We start from the raw sequence: 17,501 nt of genomic DNA on the forward strand, positions 1-17,501 counted from the left end.
GCTTTGAAGGTCCCCAAGAACACAGTGGCCTCCATCATTCTTAAATGGAAGAAGTTTGGAACCACTAAGACTCTTCCTAGAGCTGGCTGCCCGGCTAAACTGAGCAATCGGGGGAGAAGGGCCTTGGTCAAGGAGGTGACCAAGAACCCGATGGTCACTCTGACAAAGCTCCAGTTCCTCTGTGGGGATGGGAGAACCTTCCATAAGCACTCCACCAATCAGGCCTTTAAGGTAGAATGGCCAGACGGAAGCCACTCCTCAGTAAAAGACAGAACACTTGGAGTTTGCCAAAAGGCACCTAAAGACTCTCAGACCATGAGAAACAAGATCCTCTGGTCTGATGAAACCAAAATGAAACTCTTTGGCCTGAATGCCAAGCGTCACGTCTGGAGGAAACCTGCACCATCCCTGTGGTGAAGCATGTTGGTGGCAGCATCATGCGGTGGGAATGTTTTTCAGTGGCAGGGACTGGGAGACTAGCAAGGATCGATGGAAAGATGAACGGAGATGAATACAGAGACATCCTTGATGAAAACCTGCTCCGGAGCGCTCAGGACCTCAGAATAGGGTGAAGGTTTACCTTCCAACAGGACAACAACCCTAAGCACACAGCCAAGACAATGCAGGAGTGGCTTTGGGACAAGTCTCTGAATGTCCTTTAGTGGCCCAGCCAGAGCCCTGAACCTGATCGAACGTCTCTGGAGAGAACTGAAATTAGCTGTGAAGTGACACTCCCCATCCAACCTGACAGAGCTTGAGAGGATTGGGAGAAACTCCCCAAATACAGGTGTGCCAAGCTTGTAGCGTCATACCCGAGAAGACTCAAAGCTGTAATCGCTGCCAAAGATGCTTCAACAAAGTACGGAGTCTGAATAGTCATGTAAATGTGATATTTCCGTTTTTGCTTTGTCATTTTGTATTTTGTATTTTTTTTATTTCACCTTTATTTAACTAGGCAAGTCAGTTAAGATCAAATTCTTATTTACAATGCCGGCCTACCCTGGACGACGCTGGGCCAGTTGTGGCCGCCCTACGGAACTCCCAATCACAGCTGGTTGTGATACAGCCCGGGATCGAACAACGGTCTATAGTGACGCCTCTAGCAACACTCAGGAGCATTATGGGGTATTGTGTGTAGATTGATAAGGGAATAAAACAACTGAATCCATTTTAAAATAAGGCTGTAATGTAACAAAATGTGGAAAAAGTCAAAGGGTCTGAATCATTTCCAAATGCACTGTATATTGCCTTTGATTCCCCTGACAAGCGTAAGCCTTAGGTAAGACACCTCATTTGGCTGGAGGATTACGATGGTAAGCCTTTTAGAGGTAAGCTGGTCACATGAAATATACCGTAGAGTTTTGCATTGACCCCCCCCCCCCCCCCTTCAAACCCTTTACAGCCCCCTCTGGTTCCCACCCCTCCTGAACATTTAACTACTTGTTGCCCCATCCTGGCTAGCCAGAACACACACGGATCACCAATCCAAAAGATTAGGTGTTTTTGAAAATCAAGTCTTTTGTTTTTAGCTAACATTTGTCTTTTTCTAAAGTACTGTGTTATAAGGACTCTTTACCTTTCGGACCGTCCCTCAGCCCTATTGAGTTGTTTAATGGTGTGGATTCGTCGAAAGTTGTCGTTCAATGGGTTTCTGGAGGTCATTAATACTTTTGCTGAAGAGAACTACTTGCAATATCTGTGTGATATGTTAGTACAGTAGACACTTAACAGTAGAATAGGAGGGAGGGGAGGGTTTTATTCCCCCCCCTGTTCTAGTGCATTGTTTACGACCACAAGTGCAAATATCAGGTTTTGGTGGTTGGGAATGGGGAGGAGGGGGGTGGAGTAGGTTTATGGGGAGCTTTGCTTCTTGTATGAGCTCATTGACATGTCTGCCTCGCACACAGATGTACATACAGTACAAGGAGCTATCTTTGGCCATGGCCATGGGTCACCTTGTCTGCTCTTGCTCCCCCACCTCCCCCTTCTCCCCCTTTTTACATTCAGCTAATGTCCAGTCAGTCTTCACATGAATCACGTACCCGTTGTTCATGCGGATTCCTGTTGAATTAGACCACTCACGCTGACGGGCCGGGCGGGGCAGTAAACGGACACACTGGAATTAGCGTGATGCCGTAACAGGTGAAGGGCCTTTTTTCTTATTTTTATTTTTTTACAGCTGGCTGACTGGCATGGATCCAGCTGCATGGCACTGTCCTCAGGTTTTGTGCAGTCAGCACTTCAGGAGAATGAATATGTATTGCACAATGCCGAACTGGCACTTTTTCCCACTCGGTCAACACTGGCTCCTGTCAATATGCATTGTTGGATCACGTGAGGGAGCCTGTAGTTTTATGTGCACTGATTAGTTAGCGAAAAAGAAGACCTCCTCCCTCCTCCTCCAGAAGGACTTCCCCAACCCAGAGTTAGATTAGTGGTTCACAACAGCAGTCTTAAAGAGTAATAAGCTGATGATGGAGCGATTCATTTTTCTTTCATTGGCACTATGCATGCTACAGATATTTCCACGTGTTTAATGTCCATGAATGACCACAGCCACTGCTGTCTGTTTAAGGAATTAGGAGCCTGTCAATGTGAGGCTGTCATCAATTTGGGGATTGTCTAGCTTTCATGTTGAATAGTTTGTGCAGTAAGTTCTATGGGCAACATTGTGACGTATCATTTGATGGAAAGAGAGCATTCTTTACATTTTGAACATAGTGTGATAGTATGAAGCCATCGGGCGATATGTAACGGTTAGCATGTTGTGTGTGCAGTGTATGCAGGAACGTGTTAGCGAACAGATAGCTGTTATAGTTTGTAAGAAACAGCTTGATGTGGTGTTTTCAGAAGTAGAAGAATGCGAGTCAGGAAGCAGTTCAAAGTGAATGTGTGTTGACAGTACAGGATTTGCCAGAGAATCTGAGAGAAGAGGCACGGAGGGATGGAAAAGTGGTGACACAGATCCCTCACTCGTGCCTCTCAGGTGGAAAGAGTGAGAGTGTATTTCCCCTCTCTGCCCATCTGTCGCTGTTGGAGCAGCTAACCTAGTTAGGTTAGTTAGGTTAGCATCACTCAGTCCTTTTCTCTCTCTGTACACACACCTATTCCCACAGTAGAGACAATGGAGAAAGCAAGCTATGTTTTCAGTTCTTCCTCTTTTCTGTAGAGCTGGGTTGAGATGCATTTAGCATACAGTGTGGGATTTAGGCCAGTATTTTAGTTGCCTGCATCTCCCAACAGTATGATTCACAACCTGGCTCAGTGTAATCCCAGTCCACATGTTTGGACCGGATGTGTTCTGAACCTTGACTCTACATTTGAGAGAATTTATTGTTCAGGTGGGCATTTACGCCTATACTTTACTGGAAACCCGCTCATTGTTCCCTGCTGCATTACAATGCTTAGAGACTGTGAAATTTAAATCAAAGCCATTATATCCACAGAAAGCCAGTCAAAAGTTTGGACACACCTACTAATTCCAGTATTTTTAATTTTTACAATTCTTTAAATTGTAGATTAATAGTGAAGACATCAACCCCATGAAATAACACATGGAATCATGTAGCAACCAAAAAAGTGTTAAACAAATCAAAATATATTTAAAATTTGAGATTATACAAAGTAGCCACCCTTTGCCTTGATGACAGCTTTGCACACTCTTGGCATTTTCTCCAACAGCTTCACCTGGAATGTTTTTCCAACAGTCTTGAAGGAGTTCCCACAGGACTGGTTGCTGCTTTCCCTTCACTCTGCAGTCCAACTCATCCCAAACCATCTCAATTGGGTTGAGGTCAGGTGATTGTGGAGGCCAGGTCATCTGATGCAGCACTCCATCACTCTCTCTCTTGGTCAAATAACCGTTAGACAGCCTGAAGGTGTGGACAAAGCAGGAAAGCTATTTGTATACATGTGTGAAGGACAGACAGGTCCTATGGCACAAGATGCGACTGAAATTTTGCAGGTGGGAAGAGAGCGAGAGAGGGGTGAGGAGGAGGCTTGAAGTGCTAGGTATCTTGTTAAGACATGCATTATCTGAATTAGGTGCACAGAATTATACCTAGGAGGAGTGGCTTCTATGTAGAAATGGAATGTCCTTTGAGCTAGCTAGCTAACAAGCTTGTGTGTGCAGATCTGCACCAGAATTATACCTAGGAGGAGTGGCTTCTATGTAGAAATGGAATGTCCTTTGAGCTAGCTAGCTAACAAGCTTGTGTGTGCAGAGCGGCACCAGAATTATACCTAGGAGGAGTGGCTTCTATGTAGAAATTGAATGTCCTTTGAGCTAGGTAGCAAACAAGCTTGTGTGTGCAGAGCGGCACCAGCATTATACCTAGGAGGAGTGGCTTCTATGTAGAAATTGAATGTCCTTTGAGCTAGCTAGCTAACAAGCTTGTGTGTGCAGAGCGGCACCAGAATTATACCTAGGAGGAGTGGCTTCTATGTAGAAATTGAATGTCCTTTGAGCTAGCTAGCTAACAAGCTTGTGTGTGCAGAGCGGCACCAGAATTATACCTAGGAGGAGTGGCTTCTATGTAGAAATTGAATGTCCTTTGAGCTAGCTAGCTAACAAGCTTGTGTGTGCAGAGCGGCACCAGAAATATACCTAGGAGGAGTGGCTTCTATGTAGAAATTGAATGTCCTTTGAGCTAGCTAGCTAACAAGCTTGTGTGTGCAGAGCGGCACCAGAATTAAAAACACATCTTACCTTTTTGTAGTCAACAAATCCAAAGTGAAATGTGATAACTAGGCCTATAGTATCCTTAACTAGCATTGAAAAAGTGAATCCCTTCTTCTCTTACTAATAAAACATCTCTCCCTTTCTTCTGAATCAAGCTTGTAACACCAGTACAGTAGGTTCATTTGAGCCGGATCCGGCATCTCTCCGTTTTGGACTGTTTTGCCGTATCCGGTAACTCTCGTGGCATGAAAAATATGTTTCACTTTTTTCAATGTTAAAATTTGAATACAAGCGACCAAAAAAACGTAATGTGAGAAAGGAGATTTTCAGCCCGAGCCTAATATTCTAAGAGTTGATTCGGGTTGGGACGGCCCCGGTTTGTGGTTTGCTCAAGATTGTAACCTAATGTATGTGTGAGACCAATGGGTGGCCGTGGCTGTGTGAGAAGTGTGCCTGTATCTCTCACAAGATTCACTTTCTATGATCTCTCTCCCTCTCTGCTCTGGTAGACATGAGCCTGCAATTCTCACCTCTCCAGCGTTGCAATTGATCATTTATTTTTGTTATAGAATCACAGCTGCGCGAAAAGAGAACACTGTGCTGTAGGCTACCAAAATATTTGATCACCTTCCAAATATTGTTTTACAAGGTAAAACAAGACAGAGAGAGGCTTTTGGCACGAGCGCATCGGCCATCACCAGCAAGTGAGCTGGGCATCATTGGGTGAGTCAGTGAAACTGGAAAGCATTTGTAGGACTATAATTTCCTCCTCATAATTGTAGCCTGCAATATGTGTCTCCACACACCTAGGCCTAGGCTATTGATGGATTCAAGACAAGGTCGTTTTTATTGATCTCCGATTCTCCATTTGTCAGTGTCAAAGTAGCCTGCGATCATTTCTGCGGTATTACAAAAGATTATGCGAAAGTCTCCAGTCATGTAAAATTGCAGGAAAAGCGACTATAAAAAGGCCACATTTTTCCCGGAACCTAAGGCTACTGAAAATGTTCCCCCATGTGTGCAACTTCTGTAAGTGCCTCAACTCTACTGCTCTATGCCACTACGCAAACACGATGATATGCATGCTCCTCCACCCACTTTTTGGTTCCGACACCTCCCGATTTACAGATTAAGCACTGGTAGAGGGGCAGGTAGCCTAAACACACACACGCACAGGCAAATATTTTCAGCTTGCAGGTAGACACTGTAATATGTTTCTGAGTGACAGAGGGAGGACTTTGCATAGGCCCTTTGTTGCGTTTTGTTGTGGTACTAGAAAAAAATGCCAGGACCGTCAAATAACTTTATTAACCGATTCCCATGCTTTTGAAATAACGGTTCTGTTCCGAAACAGTATGGATCACTTACATTCCCGGTTTCGTTTCTGTTCCTTGGAAAATGTCATTCTTTTGCCGTTTTCTGTTCTGTTCCCGGAACCAGTTCTGTGCAGGCAGAGCAAGTGGTTACAATGCTGCAGGTTTTGATAGCAGTGCTGGATCAACAGTGGGATGCTATAATGTTAGGTTACAGTGTAGGGTCAACGGTGCCATGCTGTAATGCAGTGGAGGCTGGTTAGAGTAGCTATAAGAAGACGGGCTCATTGTAATGGAATGGTAAAGATGGAACGGAGTCAAACAGCGCCTGTCCTCCTATAGCTCCTCCCACCAGCATCCTCTTCTGTAATGTTAGGATGCAGTGAGGCGAAGCAGTGTGTGCTGGTAATCAGTGTTGTGGTTTCTTTGACGGCTCCGTCATTGAGTGGAGGGAAGAGGCTTGTCAATCTCTCCTCACAGTCAGCAGTCTAGAGAACACAATGTCCTCGAACTGCTTTCTCTTCAGTGATACTATTTGTTGTATTTTATTGACCTTCAGCTTTATATCAACAAAAGTATTAGAGCAGTTATTGTTTTTGGGTCAACCAGAGAGCACGAGATGAAGAGTTGGTTTGTGAAGGGACTGTTTACAATGTATTTTGGAGTCATAAAAAATGGGGTTATGATAATATTTCTTTCATGGCTCTATTTCTATTATAACCTCAGCTGACCGGCTGGAATGGTCAGAGCTAGTTCAAGATCATTTTGTTGTGGGTTACGGCTGGGGATGGGGGGGGGGGGGGGGGGGGGGGGGGGGGGGGGGTCCACAGAGAGGTGAAGGAAGGACAACAACTGCTTTGTTTAGTCTACAAACTCAGTGGAGGTATTGTATCATGTCAATTGAATCTAATCTGTTATTTCATGTTGACACAGTACATAGGCTACAGTGCTTTAACATAATGACAGATGACACTTTCTATCTTCGCTGCTTACATCCAGGTTACATGTTTCCACTTCCTGTGGTTGCAGAGTAGGCCATGTGACATGGGTCATACAGGTGTTGGTTGATTCGGTGAACAAACAGTTTGCTCAGACACTGCACAGTTGTTGATCTCAAACTGAACCTACGTTACCGCCACAACTTACTGTTTTGACTAGACTAGGCCAGAAAAAGCCAAACAACAGCAGCCTTCCAAGTGAAATAAGAGCTTGGCTCTGCTATGGGAAATATCAGAACACCATTTTTTTCACTGGGAAGCAGTGGCGTGTTTTCATGAATACCACGGGAAGCCAGGCTTCTCCAAAAAAATGGACCAATGAACAAATGTAATAACATATAATAATTCATACTTTGTCTCTCTCTGTGTTTCATCATTCCTTCAATTTTTAAGAGCCTGAATGTATCTCACAGGAGAAAGCCACCTAGCGAGTGAAACAGAGCCCCTCTGTTTCTCTACAGGTAGACCATCTATCTGATGCTGTCTGGTCCAAACCAAGTATGACAGTGTTTACCCCGGCTAGCATTGACAGCAAGAGAAGGCAGCGAGCATCTGGGCTCCGTCGAGCTCAACTGTGAAGGGTCTTGCCCCATCAACAAGAAAAGGGCTTCCCCAGTGATTTTACCCATGCACAGTTACTGCAGGCCCTCCTATACCCAGGTGACAGACTACGGGTTCAGGTCAGTGCAATTCTCTAACAGGTTGGAGTTGTCCACCAGTGGCATGTCATTTTGCATTGTTGGATTGACCCCTGCTGACCCTCACGCAGGCTGGTGAATGGTGGGTAGGCTGTGGGGGGTTTGGAGTCTGTAGCCTCCAAGCCAAGTTCATGTACTAATTACACTCATTGACAGTCTTCTGCTGTCAATTTCCCACAGCATTATATCCTGACTGCTTTCAGATAGGCTGTAGCCCTACAAATAATTGGCATTAAATAGATATTATAAATAGGCATACAGGCATGTACTGTGTGTTTTTTGCGGAACTGGTGTCATTAAATGGCTTATGAAAATTGATAAATAATCCTTTTCATTGACAAATTAGGCATTAGTGTTTAATTTTTTATTGCAAATCTTTTCCAAACCAGTGAGAATTTCCACACACTCGCCACTTTCCTATTGTGGAAGGGGTGTGAACATTCAAACAATATGCTAGCTGTCCAAACAACATTCTTCTGGTCAGAGCTTTAACAACATTGAACCATGTCGTTTATCACCAATCGCTAATTCTTTGCAATGTCGAACATTTCCAAAAGATCATTATTAATATCTCTTTGAAAGACGAATAGTTCCAGTCATAAAACATAAACAATGGTCGCATTTTAACTTTGGCTCTGTCTGTGCCTTTGTTCAGACAAAGTAAGAAGAAATGAAAAAACACAACCTTGAAATTTGCCTTCTGGCACTGTACAAAAGGAAATAGTGTACCTGAAAGATATGCTGGAGAAACATATAAAATGGTTTGTGATGCTAATCAAGACCACGGTCTCATCTCGTGGTTGTTGATCAGGGCATGGGGATTTTTTTTGTTGAAACAGGGACTAATTCGAATGATCTCGTTACTAGTTACAACCATAAATCCGTCTTTGTTTCATAATTGTATACATTGAATTTGTCATATTTTTCACATTCCAGCCATTCTGCCAAATGTTCTCCTTTTGATTCAATAAGAACTGATGGCAAAAAAGCTGCTCTGCGTGAATGTATGGGAATGTTTTCTCTTACTCTGTCTGTCTCTCTCTCTCTCTCTGTCTCTTACTTTCTCTCTCTGTCTCTCTCTCTCTCTCTCTCGCTCTCTCTGTCTCTCTCTCTCTCTCTTCCTTTCTCTCTGTCTCTCTCTCTCTCTCTCTCTCTCTCTCTCTGTCTCTTACTTTCTCTGTCTCTCTCTCTCTCTCTCTCTTACTCTCTGTCTCTCTCTCTATCTCTGTCTCTGTCTCTCTCTCTGTGTCTCTTACTATCTCTGTCTCTCTCTCTCTCTCTCTCTCTGTGTCTCTTACTATCTCTGTCTCTGTCTCTCTCTCTCTCTCTGTATTCTCTTTCTCGCTCTCAATTTCCCTCTCTTTCCCTCCGGCGGTGTCAGATGAAGTAAAAATCTTGTGCAGCCGGGAGGGAGTGATATGAACTTGAGACCCTGCTCAAACATTTGGGCGACCACGCTATACAATCAATCCGTCTAGACCTGAATCTTGCCTTTTGAACAGAATAAAAGGAACTGTTTGGAGAGCGGGACCAGGTTGGACCACTCTGATCTCAGTGTACTGACTCCCTATAGTGATGTGTGTTTGCTTTTAACTGTGTGTGTGCTCAGTGATAAGGATATCATAGCCTATATGATTTGCATGGATAAGTACTTATGTTGTGTAGCTGAGGACAGAAACAGGGTTGTTGCTGCTTCACAGCAAAGCTTTATAAGTAACATTCTCTGTAGATAAGTAGTACACTATGTCTGGAAATAATGGGCGATTTTACTCTGAGAAAGTACCTGTAAGAACATGCTGGCACACTGTGTATGTGTGTACTGTGTATGTGTGTTGTGTGTGTGTGTGTGTGTGTGTGTGTGTGTGTGTGTGTGTACGTGTGTGTGTGTGTGTACGTGTGTGTGTGTGTGTGTATGTGTGTGTGTGTGTACGTGTGTGTGTACGTGTGTGTGTACTGTGTGTGTCTGTGTGTGTGTGTACTGTGTGTGTCTGTGTGTGTGTATGTGTGTACTGTGTGTGTCTGTATGTGTGTGTGTGTACTGTGTGTGTCTGTGTGTGTGTGTACTGTGTGTGTCTGTGTGTGTGTCTGTGTGTACTGTGTGTGTCTGTATGTGTGTGTGTGTGGGTAAGGGGTTGAGGGCTTGGTGAAACACTTTGTTCCTTGCTTGAGCGATAATGAAAGGTGCAGTGATGGTGCAAAGAGCTGGTGTTGATTTCAAAGCTTGAAAGTACCAAGAAAATACACATTGTGGTCCGGGGCACTTTGGGCTATTCGGAACAGCTAGGGTGCCCATAATGAATGTGTTCATTGCATCCAAACTGAAATTAACAGTCACAAAGCTTTATATACAGTATACACCTCTGTAATCAAGACCAGACCAGTAATCCAAGTCGAGAGAAAGCAGGAACAAAGCACAAAAATCAAATCAAAGTGTATTGGTCACGTATACAGATTTGCAGGTGCAGAGAAATGCTTATGTTACTAGTTCCAACAGTGCAGTAGAATGTCACGTAAATACAATACAAGAAATCAACAAATGACAGAATAAGTCCAATTAACAATCCAGAGTAGATATATTATAGTGAGATTCCAGAATACAGTATATCCAGAATATGAAAATACGTGGTGTGTGTGTATAGACAGTATATCATTTGGAAAGAAAATGGTATGTACAGTATTAGGTATATTAAGGTGAGCTATGTCAAGAGTACAGTATATACATACACAGTGAGTAAACAATAGTATATAAACAGAATATGAGATGAGATAAACAGAATATGAGATGGCCTGGTGATAGAAGCTGTTTCCTCAGTCTCTCTGTCGCGGCTCTGATGCACCTGTACCGTCTCTGTCTGCTAGATGGTAGCAGAGTGAACAGACCGTGGCTCGGCTGAGGTCCTTGATGATCTTCTTGGCCTTCCTCTGACACTGAGTGCTGTAAATGTCCCGGAGGGCAGGCAGCGTGCCCCCCGGTGATACGTTGGGCTGACCGCACCACCATCTGGAGGGCAGTGTTAGCTAGCATTCCGTGTCTTTTTTTGTTGCCACCCAAAAGTATTCTGCTTTACTTAGCCTCTCTGCTACATGCTCACCACACAAATGAGCTGCACTGTGGAAGATTAATGAACGGGTTTGCTATAGGTCAAAGCGCCGCAAGGAGAAGAGAGGGTAGCACATTTATTCACAGACAGAGGGTGGAACGAGCGAGAGGGGCATCACTAACACACAGGGTCACTCACATATCCAGTAACCTGTATTGTACACACACAGGGCTCCAACTCAGGCAATTAATTGTTTCTGGTTGGAGGTTTTTTTCGAGCATGTGGGATAGAGTCTCTTTATACACCCTATCAAAGGGAGGGAAAAGCAAGGAAACCAGTTATTTGGCACAGTGGATTAATTAAGCCACATGCACAACACATGCAGATGTAGGATCTTAATTTGAGGCAGTTTGCTACAGCAGGAAAATAATTCTGCAACAACAGGAAATGTGAATTATTATGTGGATTATAATTTGTTTTTTAAGGAAAAGTCTGACATTTCAAAGTGGAAATTACAAGGGGGAGAGCAATGCATAACATAACTTTGGTATTTGGAAGAGTTCCAGATCAGTGAGCTGCAGGTAACTGCCAAAATAATGGAAACAAAGGGATACAAAGTATATTGAAAGCAGGTGCTTCCACACAGGTGTGGTTCCTGAGTTAATTAAGCAACTGACATCCCATCATGCTTAGGGTCATGTATAAAAACGCTGGGCAGGCCATTATTTTGGATATCATGGCTATGCCCCCATAGGATGACAAGGCACTCATACACAGGGCACGAGTGGTCACTGAATGGTTTGATGAGTAGGAAAACTATGTAAACCATATGCCATGGCCGTCTCAGTCACCAGATCTCAACCCAAGTGAACACTTCTGGGAGATTCTGGAGTGGCGCCCGAGACGGCGTTTTCAAATACCATCAGCAAAACACCAAATGATGGAATTTCTCATGGAAGAATGGTGTGAATCCCTCCAATAGAGTTCCAGACACTTAATCTACATATAATCTAATATAATCTAATATAATCTGTAATATAATCTAATATAATCTGTAATATAATATAATATAATCTAATGCCCAACGCCCATTTAAGACACTTTATATTGCCATTTCCTTTATTTTGGCAGTTGCCTGTATGTTCTACACCCATTTCAATCAAAGTGGCCAATGTCACTGTGGGCCTAGTTCCCACTGGTATAATATCCTTCATCCATGGTCCTTTATACTGTACCTTCCTACCAGAGCCTACTATAAAGGAGGACCATGGATAATGGTGTTAAGTCATGGGGACCCTCTGCTGATTGCCACGCCTCTCTCTTCCTTGCTCTTTCCCTCCTTTTTCTACCCATGCATGTCTCTGGAGTTATCATCATTGCATAAAGCCCGCAGTCCAACAAAGTGCCTCACGTGCCTTTTGGCAAAGCACCTCATTGAACCTCTGCCAAGGCTGCTAAGGTTAGCCAGGCGCAAAGTGTGCCACAGCCGGTGCCACACCCCTGAATGTCTGTGTGTATGCGTGTGTGTGTGTGTGTGTGTAGTCGTTTGTGTGTTTGTTAGAGAGCATACCGTTGCTGCTGGCCCTTGCTGCTGATTGAGGATGTGTGTTTTCTTTAAGTATTTTAGATTTTGACAGGGATGTCATACTTAGACTAGGGTCTCTTTTACAGATCAAATCAAATCAAATCAAAATCAAATCAAATTTATTTATATAGCCCTTCGTACATCAGCTGATATCAATAAGCTATCAGATAAGCTTTGCATAAATACATCAAACATAAACTACGGTTAAAATGTTTGGGGTCACTAACCCTAACCTTGTTTTTGAAGGGAAATTTACAAAATTGTTCATTAACATAAAATCAAATTGATCAGAAAAACAGTGTAGACATTGTTAATGTTGTAAATGACTATTGTAGCTGGAAACGGCAGCTTTTTAATGGAATATCTACATAGGCGTATAGGGGCCCATTATCAGCAACCATCACTCCTGTGTTCCAATGGCACGTCCAAGTTTATCATTTTAAAAGGCTAATTACAACATTAACAATGTCTACACTGTATGTCTGATCAATTTGATGATATTTTAATGGACGAAAAATGTGCTTTTCTTTCAAAATCAAGGACATTTCTCAGTGACCCCAAACTTTTGAACCGTGGTGTTCTTCACTGACACTCTTACACACACACACACACACACACACACACACACACACACACACACACACACACACACACACACACACACACACACACACACACACACAAACAAACACATATGAATATTGATGTCTCACACACACACACATTCCTTCTCACTCTTCACATACAGTGGGGCAAAAAAGTACATACTTTTTTCCCCCACTGTATGCTGCTGCTACTCTCTGTTTATTATGTGTGTCATTTTACCCCCACCTACATGCACGTATTACCTCAATTACCTTGACTTAACCCGTATTCGGTACCGGTACCCCTTGTATATAGCCTCATTATTATGTTACTATTTTTCCTTTTATTTAGCACATTTTTTCATACTTCTCACTTTAAAAAAAGCTCTGCTTTGTTGGTTAAGGGCTTGTAAGTAAGCATTTCACGGTAAGGTCGACACCTGTTGTATTCAGCGCATGTGAGAAATAAAATGTAATTTGATTTGAACTGGGTGGAATTGGTTCTCATCCCTCTGTATCTGATCTCATCCACCCTTCGGCTTTGAGTGTCATCTTCCTTTTCAGTGGGCCTGTGGGCCTCGTAACTCCTTGATTTCCCAGTCCAGTTTGAGTAGCTCTTTCCACCCCTGCACGTTTGCTGCTGGGAAGGGCCAGACCCTTGGCTGACACCCAGCCTCCTTTAACTGCACTGTAGTATCATTTTATGATCTTGTTTTCTTCTCTTTTTTTTTATCTCTCTCTCCCCTCACTCACTCTCTTTCCCTCTCACTCACTTTTCCTTCCTTCCCTGCTCTCTCGCTCGCTCTCTCACCTTTTTCTCTTTTCCTCTCCTTCTCTCTCTCTGGCTCTCTTTTGCCTTGAGATATTGTGTTGGCCTTTCCATTTGGCTTATTCAATGTATTGTACTCCCAATGCGCCAGAGTGGAAGTCTGTCCTTCCCAGACTCTGTCGTTACTCCACATTCAATCCACCCCTCCACACAAACAGTCACGTCATGTACTGTGCTCTCCATGGTAGACGTTACACACACACTCAAACAAAGACATACACTATGCATACGGGTAGAGACTTGCAGTATACACACACACACACACACACACACACACACACACACACACACACACACACACACACACACACACACACACACACACACACACACACACACACACTTTTCTTTTACTATCCTTGTGAGGACCAACCAATTGATTCTTGTTAAAAATCAAATTTTCCCTATCCTCAAACCCCTAAACCTAACCTCTAAACCTAATTGAAACCCTAACATCTACACACAACACCCTATAATGACAAAGCAAAAACAGATTTTTAGAAATGTTTGCAAATGTATTAAAAAATATAAAACTGAAATACCTTATTGAAATAAGTATTCAGATCCTTTGGTATGAGACTCGAAATTGATCTCAGGTGCATCCCGTTTCCATTGATCATCAAAACATTGATGATGTTTTTCGAGAACGTGATTGAAGTCCACCTGTGGTAAATTCAATTGATTGGACATGATTTGGAAAGGCACCACCTGTCTATATAAGGTCCCACAGTTGACAGTTCATGTCAGAGCAAAAACCAGGCCACGAGGGAACTGTCCATAGAGCTCTGAGACAGGATTGTGTCGAGGCACAGATCTGGGGAAGGGACCCCAAAAAAATCTGCTGCATTGAAGGTCCCCAAGAACATATCATTCTTAAATGGAAGAAGTTTGGAACCACCAAGACTCTTCCTAGAGCTGGCCGCCCAGTTAAACTGAGCAATCGGGGCTGAAGGGCCTTGATCAGGGAGGTGACCAAGAACATGATGGTCACTCTGACAGAGCTTCAGAGTGACCTTCCAGAAGGACAACCATCTCTGAAGACCTCCACCAATCTGGCCTTTATGGTAGAGTGGCCAGACGGAAGCCACTCATCAGTAAAAGGCACAGGACAGCCTGCTTGGTGTTTGCCAAAAGGCACTTAAAGGACTCAGACTATAAGAAACAAGATTCTCTGGTCTGATGAAACCAAGATTGAACTATTTGTCCTGAATGCCAAGTGTCACATCTGTAGGAAACCTGGCACCATTTCTACGGTGAAGTATGGTGAAGGAAGCATCATGCTGTGGGGATGTCTTTCAGCGGCAGGGACTGGGAGACTAGTCAAGATTGAGGGAAAGATGAACGGAGCAAAGTACAGAGAGACCATTGATTAAAACCTGCTCCAGAGTGCTTTGGTCCTCAGACTGGGTTGAATGTTCACCTTCCAACAGAACAATGACCCTAAGCACATAGCTAAGACAACACAGAAGTGGCTTCAGGACAAGTCTCTGAATGTCCTTGAGTGGCCCAGCCAGAGCCCGGACTTTAACCAGAACGAAAATCTCTGGAAAGACCTGAAAATACCTGTGCAGCGACTCTCCCCTTCCAACCTGACAGAGCTTGAGAGGATCTGCAGAGAAGAATGGGAGAAACTCCCCAAATACAGGTGTGCCAAGCTTGTAGCATCATACCCAAGAAGACTCGAGGCTGTAATCGCTGCTCAAGGTGATTGAACAAAGTGTCTGAAAACTTATGTAAATGTAATATGTCCATTTTTTTATTTTTAATACATTTTCAAACATTTCTAAAAACCTATTTTTACTTTGTCATTATGGTGTATTGTGTGTAGATTACGGTGTATTATGGTGTATTGTGTGTAGATTAAGACAACCTGTCCTGAGGCCTCGGCACAACCTTTCCCCACTCTATTGCATGCCAATCTAGATAGCTTCTGGCAAAGCTTCTTTGACACACTTTCCCCCCCCTCCTTCCCACTGCTTTTCTCTCTATATGACCCCCATGTGTGTTTATCGGTCTTTCTTACCCCCATCAATTTCCCCGTGACCACTTTGGCTCTGTCCCCCTCCCCTAACCCCCACATCCCTATGAGTCATCCTCTACTATTCCTTCTAGTGATGTACTGGTGAGCTCACCCATGTCCGGTGTCCTGTGTGTGTGTGTGTGTGTGTGTGTGTGTGTGTGTGTGTGTGTGTGTGTGTGTGTGTGTGTGTGTGTGTGTGTGTCTTTTCTGCGGAAGGGTTTACATTTATGGGGTAGGCTGGGGAATGTTGGTATGTGCGTCTGCATGTGTGTGTGATTTGGAGGCTTCCTCTGGTACAGTAACCCCCTCTTCTCCGCTCCCCTCTCTAACTGCCCTGCCTCTGGCCTTGTCCCTGCATCCTGCTCTGTCTTCCACTGGAGATGAGAGAGAGGAAGAAAAACGACAGAGTGGAAAAATGTGTTATACAGATGTTGTCTGTGGATCAATGCTTTTGTTGAACAGACGATCACACTCCTCCTCCTCTTCTCCCTGGCCTGTCTGCTTCTATTTTTATCCTCTACCTCCACATGACCCTTCCGTCTGATTCTCTCTCTCTCTGATTTTAAGAGCCCTTAAAATCAGCTGTCGTTATACTGTACATGTCAATTAACAAAGCCCTAATTGATTCATTATTATCTGTTTACACCGTGGTTATATATACTAGAGGTATATATACCTCCAATGAGGAGGTTTGCATGCATCTTGAGTGCTTTTGTGTGTGTGTGTGTATGTCTCTGTGCGTGCGCTAGGTCTGACCCAGTTTAGTCGACTGGTTGATTGCTTGGTCGATAGGCTGTCGGTCGACCAAGATTTTATTTTGTCGAGCAGTGGCAAATATGTCAACAACAAAAATAGACACCTGTCTGATTCACGCCTGTCTGAGGGGACTAACCCATTGCGGAGGCCGTGGGGGATGGCACAGTCCATCAGTCTAAGACACCTGTCTGAGGGGACTAACCAATTGCGGAGGCTGCAGGGGGGGCACACCAGTATCACCCAGTAGTACATTTACCGTTAATTCCCATCATTTCTAATCTACAATGTTTGTTTGGTTATGGCCATTTCTGTTAATGCATTCAATATATTATTATTCCAGTCTTACAGTTGTCATTGTAGGAGTGGACACGTTGTTTGCAGAGCGCACAACCTAAGCTACACTTGTGAGAAAAAAGTTTGGGTTTATTTAATTCCATTTCCAAGTTTAAAAAAAACAAACAATTTATGAATTGTGTTTTGTTTGGAGCGCTCCTGTAAATCTCAAGGACACGCACCTGATTAAGCATAAAGAAATAGGATTAGTCTACCTGGCCTGCGTGCAAATGTAAGCCTGCCTATAACTCTGTCCCTCTGGTGATTTGATACTATTTCTGACTGTCTGAAGTCAAAATCACTGCTTCTCAAAGTCATTTTTTTTCTCTCTGCCTCAAACAGCAAGTACACAAGGTCTGTTCTTACACCCATTGAGAATGACAATAGTTCCTCGACGGAGCCTATTGGAAAAATCTTTCCAGCTCTCTCCCAATTGCTTATCAGTCAGCATGAAAGGGAAAAAATGTCATGCTCTGATCTGGTGGAAACGTCATAAAATAGGCCTGCCTGTTTACTTCTTATCCCTTGCGCAAAATAACCTACAGCTGTGTCTGTTTTTATTTGTTGGCTTGATGTAGGCTATTTTTACATACTGGCAATGGCAATATAAGTTACTTTTAGATTTTGTATCATTCATCATTTAGAATTTGGATTAACCACGAC

General features: G+C 43.5%; 1 protein-coding gene across 4 annotated transcripts in view; it reads left to right on the plus strand.

Moving 5' to 3' along the window:
• Positions 1–17,501, plus strand: part of LOC110499114 (thyroid hormone receptor alpha) — a 195,738-nt gene that overhangs the window by 38,770 nt on the left and 139,467 nt on the right. For 2 of the 4 annotated variants that reach the window (XM_090212664.1, XM_090212665.1), the window contains exon 2: positions 7,454–7,672. The exons of the other annotated variants lie outside the window; for them this stretch is intronic. The gene's annotated coding sequence lies outside the window, so the exon portion shown is untranslated. The remainder of the gene's footprint in view (positions 1–7,453; positions 7,673–17,501) is intronic. 4 annotated transcript variants of the gene reach the window in all.

The sequence above is a fragment of the Oncorhynchus mykiss genome, chromosome 20, assembly GCF_057628025.1.
Source record: "Oncorhynchus mykiss isolate SJ-2025 chromosome 20, ASM5762802v1, whole genome shotgun sequence".
NCBI lineage: Eukaryota > Metazoa > Chordata > Actinopteri > Salmoniformes > Salmonidae > Oncorhynchus > Oncorhynchus mykiss.